The following is a 13,193-nucleotide window of genomic DNA, read 5'->3' as shown; positions in this document are numbered from 1 at the left end:
TTCCACGCCCTAACCACTCTCTGAGTAAAGAACCTACCTCGGACATCCCTCCTATATCTCCACCCTGAACCTTATCGTTATGCCCCCTTGTAACAGCTACATCCCCCCGAGGAAATAGTCTCTGAACGTCCACTCTATCCCCCTCATCAAGTTATAAACCTCTACTAAGTCGCCTCTCATCCTCCTCCGCTCCAAAGAGAAAAGCCCTCGCTCCCTCAACCTTTCCTCATAAGACCCACCCTCCAATCCCTCAACCTTTCCTCATAAGACCTATCCTCCAATCCCTCAACCTTTCCTCATAAGACCCACCCTCCAATCCGTCAACCTTTCCTCATAAGACCTATCCTCCAATCCCTCAACCTTTCCTCATAAGACCTATCCTCCAATCCCTCAACCTTTCCTCATAAAGACCTATCCTCCAATCCCTCAACCTTTCCTCATAAGACCCACCCTCCAATCCCTCAACCTTTCCTCATAAGACCTATCTCCAATCCCTCAACCTTTCCTCATAAGACCTATCCTCCAATCCCTCAACCTTTCCTCATAAGACCTATCCTCCAATCCCTCAACCTTTCCTCATAAAACCTACCCTCCAATCCCTCAACCTTTCCTCATAAGACCCATCCTCCAATCCCTCAACCTTTCCTCATAAGACCCACCCTCCAATCCCTCAACCTTTCCTCATAAGACGTATCCTGCAATCCCTCAACCTTTCCTCATAAGACCTATCCTCCAATCCCTCAACCTTTCCTCATAAAACCTACCCTCCAATCCCTCAACCTTTCCTCATAAGACCTATCCTGCAATCCCTCAACCTTTCCTCATAAGACCTATCCTCCAATCCCTCAACCTTTCCTCATAAGACCTATCCTCCAATCCCTCAACCTTTCCTCATAAGATCTATCCTCCAATCCCTCAACCTTTCCTCATAAAACCTACCCTCCAATCCCTCAACCTTTCCTCATAAGACCTATCCTGCAATCCCTCAACCTTTCCTCATAAGACCTATCCTCCAATCCCTCAACCTTTCCTCATAAGACCTATCCTCCAATCCCTCAACCTTTCCTCATAAGACCTATCCTCCAATCCCTCAACCTTTTCTCATAAGACCTATCCTCCAATCCCTCAACCTTTCCTCATAAGACCTATCCTCCAATCCAGGCAGCATCCTGGTAAATCTCCTTTGCACCCTTTCCAATGCCTCCACGTCCTTCCTATAGTGAGACGACCAGAACTGCACACAATACTCCAAATGTGGTCTCACCAGGGTCCTGTACAGTTGCAGCATAACCCCGCGGCTCTTAAACTCAAGCCCCCCGTTAATAAACGCTAACACACTATAGGCCTTCTTCACGGCTCTATCCACTCGAGTGGCAACCTTCAGAGATCTGTGGACCTGAACCCCGAGATCTCTCTGTTCCCCCACATTCCTCAGGACCCGGCCGTTGGCCATGAACGTGTCGGCCAGACCAGGTGAGGTCTACAAATTCCCTTCATGAAGGAGATTAGATGTTTTTTTTTAACAAGACAATTGACAATTGTTTGACGGTCATTGTTACAATATAATCCCAGGTTTTCCCTCACGGCGCCGAGATCCCACGTCCGATCCCGGCTCTGGGTCACTGTCCGTGTAGAGTTTGCACATTCCCCCCCCCCCCCCCACGTGTCTGCGTGGGTCTCGCCCCCACAACCCAACGATGCGCGGGGGATGGCCGCGCTAAATTGCCCCATGAATTGGAAAAAAATGAATTGGGTACTCCAAATTTTTTTAAAAGAATTCAATTCCAGATTTTTAAAATCGAATTCAAACTCCGCAATCTGCTCCGGTGGGAATCGAACCCAGGCTCCCGGAGCAACACACTGATGGACAGGTCGTTGGGCCGACCAACGCACACACAACATCGCAGCCAGTCACCAGTGAGAGCACGCGCACCGTAAAAACAGGGGACACTACAGTTCCTGCTCATTCCAGCAGCAGCCAGTTCAGAGCACCGAGCTCAGAGACATTCACCATGTGCTGAGTGCCTCGCCCAGATAGCGATAGGACGGGGTCCACAGATTAGCGGGTAATGCAGGGACCCAAGTTAGCAGTGTGCTGTCACAGTTGAGTAGTTAATAAAATTGAGTTACACCACCTCCAGCCGCGTTGGATCGTTTGTACGTCAGAATGATTACGTCAAGATGATTGATGCAGGTAGGGCAGTAGATGTTGTCTATATGGACTTCAGTAAGGCCTTTGACAAGGTCCCTCATGGTAGACTAGTACAAAAGGTGAAGTCACACGGGATCAGGGGTGAACTGGCAAGGTGGATACAGAACTGGCTAGGCCATAGAAGGCAGAGGGTAGCAATGGAGGGATGCTTTTCTAATTGGAGGGCTGTGACCAGTGGTGTTCCACAGGGATCAGTGCTGGGACCTTTGCTCTTTGTAGTATATATAAATGATTTGGAGGAAAATGTAACTGGTCTGATTAGTAAGTTTGCAGACGACACAAAGGTTGGTGGAATTGCGGATAGCGATGAGGACTGTCTGAGGATACAGCAGGATTTAGATTGTCTGGAGACTTGGGCGGAGAGATGGCAGATGGAGTTTAACCTGGACAAATGTGAGGTAATGCATTTTGGAAGGGCTAATGCAGGTAGGGAATATACAGTGAATGGTAGAACCCTCAAGAGTATTGAAAGTCAAAGAGATCTAGGAGTACAGGTCCACAGATCACTGAAAGGGGCTACACAGGTGGAGAAGGTAGTCAAGAAGGCATACGGCATGCTTGCCTTCATTGGCCGGGGCATTGAGTATAAGAATTGGCAAGTCATGTTGCAGCTGTATAGAACCTTAGTTAGGCCACACTTAGAGTATAGTGTTCAATTCTGGTCGCCACACTACCAGAAGGATGTGGAGGCTTTAGAGAGGGTGCAGAAGAGATTGACCAGAATGTTGCCTGGTATAGAGGGCATTAGCTATGAGGAGCGGTTGAATAAACTCTGTTTGTTCTCACTGGAACGAAGGAGGTTGAGGGGAGACCTGATAGAGGTCTACAAAATTATGAGGGGCACAGACAGAGTGGATAGTCAGAGGCTTTTCCCCAGGGTAGAGGGGTCAATTACTAGGGGGCATAGGTTTAAGGTGAGAGGGGCAAGGTTTAGAGTAGATGTACGAGGCAAGTTTTTTTACGTAGAGGGTAGTGGGTGCCTGGAACTCACTACTGGAGGAGGTAGTGGAAGCAGGGACGATAGTGACGTTTAAGGGGCATCTTGACAAATACACGAATAGGACGGGAATAGAGGGATACGGACCCAGGAAGTGTAGAAGATTGTAGTTTATCGGGCAGCATGGTCGGCACGGGCTTGGAGGGCCGAAGGGCCTGTTCCTGTGCTGTACATTTCTTTGTTCTTTGTAGAACACCCAACACGACACTGATCTCATTAACACTACGCCCTGTACGCTTCATCCGATGCCGGTGTTGTGTAGTTACATTGTGGACCCTGTGTTGCCCTATTATGTATTTTCTTTTATTCCCCTTTTCTTCCCATGGACTTAACGATCTGTTGAGCTGCTCGCAGGAAAATGCTTTTCACTGTCCCTCGGTACACGTGACAATAAACCAATCCAATCCTGCCTCGCATTGCTACAAATTTGATCAACCCAATCAACATGCAGATTGAAGTTACCCATAATATCGGCTGTACCCTGACATCTCCACGTTCCTGTTCGATGCCACCAGCTCACAACGACTGGTGGTCTGCACACAACTCCAACAAACGTATTTTAGCCTCTAATATTCCGCAGCTCGATCCGTACCAAGAATGAGAGAGATTGGCAGAGACAGAGACAGAGGGGGACAAAGAGGGAGAGAGGGACGGTGCGAGAGGCAGAGGGAGACAGAGAGAGACAGGGAGTGAGAGAGACAGGGAGGGAGGGAGAGAGAGAGAGAGAGACAGAGAGAAATGAGAGAGACTGGCAGAGAAACAGGGAGGGAGAAAAGGAGAGAGGGAAAGACAGAGGGAGAGACAGAGAGAGGGGGGCACATTGACAGAGAGAGAGAGAGAGAGAAGAGACAGAAACAGAGAGAGAGATAGGGAGAGGCAGAGAGAAAGAGAGACAGACAGAGAGACAGTGAGAGAGAGGCAGAAAGAGAGAGAAAGACAGAGAGAGAGAGAGAGACAGAGAGACAGAGAGACAGAGAGAGACAGAGAGAGACAGAGAGAGAGAGAGAGAGACAGAGAGAGACAGAGAGACGGAGAGAGAGTGAGACAGAGAGAGAGAGACAGAGAGAGAGACAGAGAGAGAGACAGAGAGAGAGATAGACAGAGTGAGAGAGAGACAGAGAGAGACAGAGAGAGAGACACAGAGTGAGAGAGAAATAGACAGAGTGCAGAAAAGAAAGAGAGATGGAGAGAGTGAGAGGAATATTATTTTCCAGTTGCTTTCCAACCCTACCCACTTTCTCCCCGAATCCCTCAATCCCCACTTACCCACCTTCTATCCGTATCCCTCAATCCCCCACCGACCCACCTCCTCCCCATATCCCTCAATCCCCACCTACCCACCTCCTCTCCGTATCCCTCAATCCCCCACCTACCCACCTTCTCCCCGTATCTCTCAATCCCCACCTACCCACCTTCTCCCCGTATCCCTCAATCCCCCACCTACCCACCTTCTCCCCGTATCCCTCAATCCCCCACCTACCCACCTTCTCCCCGTATCCCTCAATCCCCCACCTACCCACCTTCTCCCCGTATCCCTCAATCCCCCACCTACCCACCTTCTCCCCGTATCCCTCAATCCCCCACCTACCCACCTTCTCCCCGTATCCCTCAATCCCCCACCTACCCACCTTCTCCCCGTATCCCTCAATCCCCACCTACCCACCTTCTCCCCGTATCCCTCAATCCCCCACCTACACAGCTTCTCCCCGTATCACTGAATCCCCCACCTACCCACGTTCTCCCCGTATCCCTCAATCCCCACCTACCCACGTTCTCCCCGTATCCCCGTATAAGGATATTATTAAGCTAGAAAGAGTGCAGAAAAGATTTACTAGGATGTCACCGGGACTTGATGGTTTGAGTTATAAGGAGAGGCTAGATAGACTGGGACTTTTTTCCCTGGAGCGTAGGAGGCTTAGGGGTGATCTTATAGAGGTCTTTAAAATAATGAGGGGCATAGATAAGGTAGATAGTCAACATCTTTTCCCAAAGGTAGGGGAGTCTAAAACTAGAGGGCATAGGTTTAAGGTGAGAGGGGAGAGATTCAGAAGGGCCCAGAGGGGCAATTTCTTCACTCAGAGGGTAGTGAGTGTCTGGAATGGGCTGCCAGAGGTAGTAGTAGAGGCGGGTACAATTGTGTCTTTTAAAAAACATTTAGATAGTTACATGGGTAAGATGGGTATAGAGGGTTATAGGCCAAGAGCGAACAACTGGGGCTAGCTTAATGGTAAAAACTGGGCGGCATGGACTGGTTGGGCCGAAGGGCCTGTTTCCATGCTGTAAACGTCTATGATTCTATGATTCTATCCCTCAATCCCGACCTACCCACCTCCTCCCCGTCACTCTTAATCTCCCACCTACCCACCTTCTCCCTCAATCCCCCACCTACCCACCTTCTCCCCATGTCCCTCAATCCCCCACCTACCCACCTTCTCCCCGTATCCCTCAATCCCCCAACTACCCACCTTCTCCCCGTATCCCTCAATCCCCCACCTACCCAACTTCTCCCCGTATCCCTCAATCCCCCACCTCCCCACCTTCTCCCCGTATCCCTCGATCCCCACCTACCCACCTTCTCCCTGTATCCCTCAATCCGCCACCTACCCACCTTCTCCCCGTATCCCTCAATCCCCCACCTACCCACCTTCTCCCCGTATCCCTCAATCCCCCACCTACCCACCTTCTCCCCGTATCCCTCAATCCCCCACCTACCCACCTTCTCCCCGTATCCCTCAATCCCCCACCTACCCACCTTCTCCCCGTATCCCTCAATCCCCCACCTTCTCTCCGTATCCCTCAATCCCCCACCTACCCACCTTCTCCCCGTGTCCCTCAATCCCCCACCTACCCACCTTCTCCCCGTATCCCTCAATCCCCCAACTACCCACCTTCTCCCCGTATCCCTCAATCCCCCACCTACCCACCTTCTCCCCGTATCCCTCAATCCCCCACCTACCCACCTTCTCCCCGTGTCCCTCAATCCCCCACCTACCCACCTTCTCCCCGTATCCCTCAATCCCCCAACTACCCACCTTCTCCCCGTATCCCTCAATCCCCCACCTACCCACCTTCTCCCCGTGTCCCTCAATCCCCCACCTACCCACCTTCTCCCCGTATCCCTCAATCTCCACCTACCCACCTTCTCCCTGTATCCCTCAATCCGCCACCTACCCACCTTCTCCCCGTATCCCTCAATCCCCCACCTACCCACCTTCTCCCCGTATCCCTCAATCCCCCACCTACCCACCTTCTCCCCATATCCCTCAATCCCCCACCTACCCACCTTCTCCCCGTGTCCCTCAATCCCCCACCTACCCATCTTCTCCCCGTGTCCCTCAATCCCCCACCTACCCACCTTCTCCCCGTATCCCTCAATCCCCCACCTACCCACCTTCTCCCCGTGTCCCTCAATCCCCCACCTACCCACCTTCTCCCCGTATCCCTCAATCCCCACCTACCCACCTTCTCCCCGTATCCCTCAATCCCCCACCTACTCACTTTCTCCCCGTATCCCTCAATCCCCCACCTACCCACCTTCTCCCCGTATCCCTCAAACCCCCACCTACCCACCTTCTCCCCGTATCGCTCAATCCCCACCTACCCACCTTCTCCCCGTATCCCTCAATCCCCCACCTACCCACCTTCTCCCCGTGTCCCTCAATCCCGACCTACCCACCTTCTCCCCGTATCCCTCAATCCCCACCTACCCACCTTCTCCCCGTATCCCTCAATCCCCCACCTACCCACCTTCTCCCCGTATCCCTCAATTCCCCTCCTACCCACCTTCTCCCCGTATCACTCAATACCCACCTACCCACCTTCTCCCCGTATCACTGAATCCCCCACCTACCCACGTTCTCCCCGTATCCCTCAATCCCCACCTACCCACGTTCTCCCCGTATCCCCGTATAAGGATATTATTAAGCTAGAAAGAGTGCAGAAAAGATTTACTAGGATGTCACCGGGACTTGATGGTTTGAGTTATAAGGAGAGGCTGGATAGACTGGGACTTTTTTCCCTGGAGCGTAGGAGGCTTAGGGGTGATCTTATAGAGGTCTTTAAAATAATGAGGGGCATAGATAAGGTAGATAGTCAACACCTTTTCCCAAAGGTAGGGGAGTCTAAAACTAGAGGGCATAGGTTTAAGGTGAGAGGGGAGAGATTCAGAAGGGCCCAGAGGGGCAATTTCTTCACTCAGAGGGTAGTGAGTGTCTGGAATGGGCTGCCAGAGGTAGTAGTAGAGGCGGGTACAATTGTGTCTTTTAAAAAGCATTTAGATAGTTACATGGGTAAGATGGGTATAGAGGGTTATAGGCCAAGAGCGAACAACTGGGGCTAGCTTAATGGTAAAAAACTGGGCGGCATGGACTGGTTGGGCCGAAGGGCCTGTTTCCATGCTGTAAACGTCTATGATTCTATGATTCTATCCCTCAATCCCGACCTACCCACCTCCTCCCCGTCACTCTCAATCTCCCACCTACCCACCTTCTCCCTCAATCCCCCACCTACCCACCTTCTCCCCGTGTCCCTCAATCCCCCACCTACCCACCTTCTCCCCGTATCCCTCAATCCCCCAACTACCCACCTTCTCCCCGTATCCCTCAATCCCCACCTACCCACCTTCTCCCTGTATCCCTCAATCCGCCACCTACCCACCTTCTCCCCGTATCCCTCAATCCCCCACCTACCCACATTCTCCCCGTATCCCTCAATCCCCCACCTACCCACCTTCTCCCCGTATCCCTCAATCCCCACCTACCCACCTTCTCCCCGTATCCCTCAATCCCCCACCTACTCACTTTCTCCCCGTATCCCTCAATCCCCCACCTACCCACCTTCTCCCCGTATCCCTCAATCCCCGACCTACCCACCTTCTCCCCGTATCCCTCAATCCCCACCTACCCACCTTCTCCCCGTATCCCTCAATCCCCCACCTACCCACCTTTTCCCCGTGTCCCTCAATCCCCACCTACCCACCTTCTCCCCGTATCCCTCAATCCCCACCTACCCACCTTCTCCCCGTATCCCTCAATCCCCCACCTACCCACCTTCTCCCCGTATCCCTCAATTCCCCACCTACCCACCTTCTCACCGTATCCCTCAATACCCACCTACCCACCTTCTCCCCGTATCCCTCAATCCCCCACCTACCCACCTTCTCCCCGTATCCCTCAATCCCCCACCTACCCACCTTCTCCCCGTATCCCCCAATCCCCACCTACCCACCTTCTCCCCGTATCCCTCAATCCCCTATCCACCCACCTTCTCCCCGTATCCCTCAATCCCCCACCTACCCACCTTCTCCCCGTATCCCTCAATCCCCACCTACCCATCTTCTCCCCGTATCCCTCAATCCCCCACCTACCCACCTTCTCCCTGTATCCCTCAATCCCCCACCTACCTACCTTCTCCCCGTATCCCTCAATCCCCCACCTTCTCCCCGTATCCCTCAATCCCCCACCTACACACCTTCTCCCCGTATCCCTCAATCCCCCACCTACCCACCTTCTCCCCGTATCCCACAATCCCCCACCTACCCACCTTCTCCCCGTATCCCTCAATCCCCCACCTACCCACCTTCTCCCCGTATCCCTCAATCCCCCATCTACCCACCTTCTTCCCGTATCCCTCAATCCCCCACCTACCCACCTTCTCCCCGTGTCCCTCAATCCCCCACCTACCCAGCTTCTCCCCGTATCCCTCAATCCCCACCTACCCACCTTCTCCCCGTATCCCTCAATCCCCCACCTACCCACCTTCTCCCCGTATCCCTCAGTCCCCCACCTACCCACCTTCTCCCCGTATCCCTCAATCCGCCAACTACCCACCTTCTTCCCGTATCCCTCAATCCCCCACCTACCCACCTTCTCCCCGTATCCCTCAATCCCCCAGCTACCCACCTTCTCCCCGTATCCCTAAATCCACAACTACCCACCTTGTCCCCGTATCCCTCAATCCCCCACCTACCCACCTTTCCCCGTATCCCTCAATCCCCACCTACCCACCTTCTCCCCGTATCTCTCAATCCCCAGCTACCCACCTTCTCCCCGTATCCCTCAATCCCCCACCTACCCACCTTCTCCCCGTATCCCTCAACCCCACCTACCCACCTTCTCCCCGTATCCCTCAATCCCCCACCTACCAACTTCTCCCCGTATCCCTCAATCCCCACCTACCCACCTTCTCCCCGTATCCCTCACTCACCCACCTACCCACCTTCTCCCCGTATCCCTCAATCCCCCACCTACCCACCTTCTCCCCGTATCCCTCAATCCCCCACCTACCCACCTTCTTCCCATATCCCGCAAGCCCCACCTACCCACCTTCTCCCCGTATCCCCCAATCCCCCACCTACCCACCTTCTCCCTGTATCCCTCAATCCCCCATCTACACATCTTCTTCCCATATACCTCAATCCCCCACCTACCCACCTTCTCCCTGTATCCCTCAATCCCCCACCTACCCACCTTCTCCCCGTATCCCTCAATCCCCCACCTTCTCCCCGTATCTCTCAATCCCCCACCTACACACCTTCTCCCCATATCCCTCAATCCCCCACCTACCCACCTTCTCCCCGGATCCCTCAATCCCCCACCTACCCACCTTCTCCCCGTATCCCTCAATCCCCCACCTACCCATCTTCTTCCCGTATCCCTCAATCCCCCACCTACCCACCTTCTCCCCGTGTCCCTCAATCCCCCACCTACCCACCATCTCCCCGTATCCCTCAATCCCCACCTACCCACCTTCTCCCCGTATCCCTCAATCCCCCACCTACCCACCTTCTCCCCGTATCCCTCAGTCCCCCACCTACCCACCTTCTCCCCGTATCCCTCAATCCACCAACTACCCACCTTCTTCCCGTATCCCTCAATCCCCCACCTACCCACCTTGTCCCCGTATCCCTCAATCCCCCACCAACCACCTTCTCCCCGTATCCCTAAATCTACAACTACCCACCTTGTCCCCGTATCCCTCAATCCCCCACCTACCCACCTTTCCCCGTATCCCTCAATCCCCACCTACCCACCTTCTCCCCGTATCCCTCAATCCCCCACCTACCCACCTTCTCCCCGTATCCCTAAATCCACAACTACCCACCTTGTCCCCGTATCCCTCAATCTCCCACCTACCCACCTTTCCCCGTATCCCTCAATCCCCACCTACCCACCTTCTCCCCGTATCCCTCAATCCCCCACCTACCCACCTTCTCCCCGTATCCCTCAATCCCCCACCTACCCACCTTCTCCCCGTATCCCTCAATCCCCCACCTACCCACCTTCTCCCCGTGTCCCTCAATCCACCACCTACCCACCTTCTCTCCGTATCCATCAATCCCCCACCTACCACCTTCTCCCCGTATCCCTCAATCCCCACCTACCCACCTTCTCCCCGTATCCCTCACTCACCCACCTACCCACCTTCTCCCCGTATCCCTCAATCCCCCACCTACCCACCTTCTCCCCGTATCCCTCAATCCCCCACCTACCCACCTTCTTCCCATATCCCTCAAGCCCCACCTACCCACCTTCTCCCCGTATCCCGCAATCCCCCACCTACCCACCTTCTCCCTGTATCCCTCAATTCCCCAACTACCCACCTTGTCCCCGTATCCCTCAATCCCCCATCTACACACCTTCTTCCCATATCCCTCAATCCCCACCTACCCACCTTCTATCCGTATCCCTCAATCCCCCACCTACCCACCTACTCCCCGTATCCCTCACTCCCCCAGCTACCCACCTTCTCCCCGTGTCCCTCAATCGCCCACCTGCTCCCCGTGTCCCTCAATCCCCCACCTACCCACCTTCTCCCCGAATCCCTCAATCCCCCACCTACCCACCTTCTCCACGTATCCCTCAATCCCCCACCTACCCACCTTCTCCCCGTATACCTCAATCCCCCACCTACCCACCTTCTCCCTGTATCCCTCAATCCCCCACCTACCCACCTTCTCCCCGTGTCCCTCAATCCCCACCTACCCACCTTCTCCCCGTATCCCTCAGTCCCCCACCTACCCACCTTCTCCCCGTATCCCTCAGTCCCCACCTTCCCACCTTCTCCCCATGTCCCTCAATCCCCCACCTACCCACCTTCTCCCCGTGTCCCTCAATCCCCACCTACCCACCTTCTCCCCGCATCCCTCAGTCCCCACCTACCCACCTTCTCCCCGTAACCCTCAGTCCCCACCTACCCACCTCCTCCCCGTATCCCTCAGTCCCCACCTACCCACCTTCTCCCCGTATCCCTCAATCCCCACCTACCCACCTTCTCCCCGTATCCCTCAATCCCCCACCTACCCACCTTCTCCCCGTATCCCTCAATCCCCCACCTACCCACCTTTTCTCCGTATCCTTCAATCCCCCACCTACCCACCTTTTCCCCGTATCCCTCAATCCCCCACCTACCCACCTTCTCCCCGCATCCCTCAATCCCCCACCTACCCACCTTCTCCCCGTATCCCGCAATCCCCACCTACACACCTTCTCCCCGTATCCCTCAATCCCCACCTACCCACCTTCTCCCCGTATCCCTCAATCCCCCACCTACCCACTTTCTCCCCGTATACCTCAATCCCCCACCTATCCACCTTCTCCCCGTATCCCTCAATCCCCCACCTACCCACCTTCTCCTCATGTCCCTCAAACCCCCACCTACTCCCAGTATCCCTCAATCTCCCACCTACCCACCTTCTCCCCGTATCTCTCAATCCCCCACCTACCCACCTTCTCCCCGTATCCCTCAATCCCCCATCTACCCACCTTCTCCCCGTATCCCTCAATCCCACCTGCCCACCTTCTCCCCGTATCCCTCAATCCCCCACCTACCCACCTTCTCCCCGTATCCCTCAATCCCCACCTACCCACCTTCTCCCCATATCCCTCAATCCCCCACCTACCCACCTTCTCCCCGTATCCCGCAATCCCCCACCTACCCACCTTCTCCCCGTATCCCTCAATCCCCCACCTACCCACCTTCTCCCGTATCCCTCAATCCCCCACCTACCCACCTTCTCCCCGTATCCCTCAATCCCCCACCTACCCACCTTCTCCCCGTATCCCTCAATCCCCACCTACCCACCTTCTCCCCGTATCCCTCAATCCCCCACCTACCCACCTTCTCCACGTATCCCTCAATCCCCCACCTACCCACCTTCTCCCCGTATCCCGCAATCCCCCACCTACCCACCTTTTCCCCGTATCCCTCAATCCCCCATCTACCCACCTTCTCCCCGTATCCCTCAATCCCCACCTACCCACCTTCTCCCAGTATCCCTCAATCCCCACCTACCCACCTTCTCCCCGTATCCCTCAATCCCCCACCTACCCACCTTCTCCCCGTATCCCACAATCTCCCACCTACCCACCTTCTCCCCGTATCCCTCAATCCCCCACCTACCCACCTTCTCCCCGTATCCCTCAATCCCCAGCTACCCACCTTCTCCCCATATCCCTCAATCCCCCACCTACCCACCTTCTCCCCGTATCTCTCAATCCCCCACCTACCCACCTTCTCCCTGTATCCCTCAATCCTCCACCTACCCACCTACTCCCACTATCTCTCAATCCCCCACCTACCCACCTTCTCCCCGCATCCCTCAGTCCCAACCTACCCACCTTCTCCCCGTATCCCTCAATCCTCCACCTACCCACTTTCTCCCCGTATCTCTCAATCCCCAGCTACCCACCTTCTCCCCGTATCCCTCAATCCCCCACCTGCCCACCTTCTCCCCGTATCCCTCAATCCCCCCTACCCACCTTCTCCCCGTATCCCTCCATCCCCACCTACCCACCTTCTCCTCGTATCCCTCAATCCCCCACCTACCCACCTTTTCCCCGTATCCCTCAATCCCCCACCTACCCACCTTCTCCTCGTGTCCCTCAATCCCCCACCGACCCACCCCCTCCCCGTATCTCTCAATCCCCCACCTACCCACATTCTCCCTGAATCCCTCCATCCTCCACCTACCCACCTACTCCCACT

Source organism: Scyliorhinus torazame, unplaced genomic scaffold (genome assembly GCF_047496885.1).
Source record: "Scyliorhinus torazame isolate Kashiwa2021f unplaced genomic scaffold, sScyTor2.1 scaffold_184, whole genome shotgun sequence".
In the NCBI taxonomy this organism is placed as follows: domain Eukaryota; kingdom Metazoa; phylum Chordata; class Chondrichthyes; order Carcharhiniformes; family Scyliorhinidae; genus Scyliorhinus; species Scyliorhinus torazame.
Note: the sequence above shows the minus strand (reverse complement) of the source record.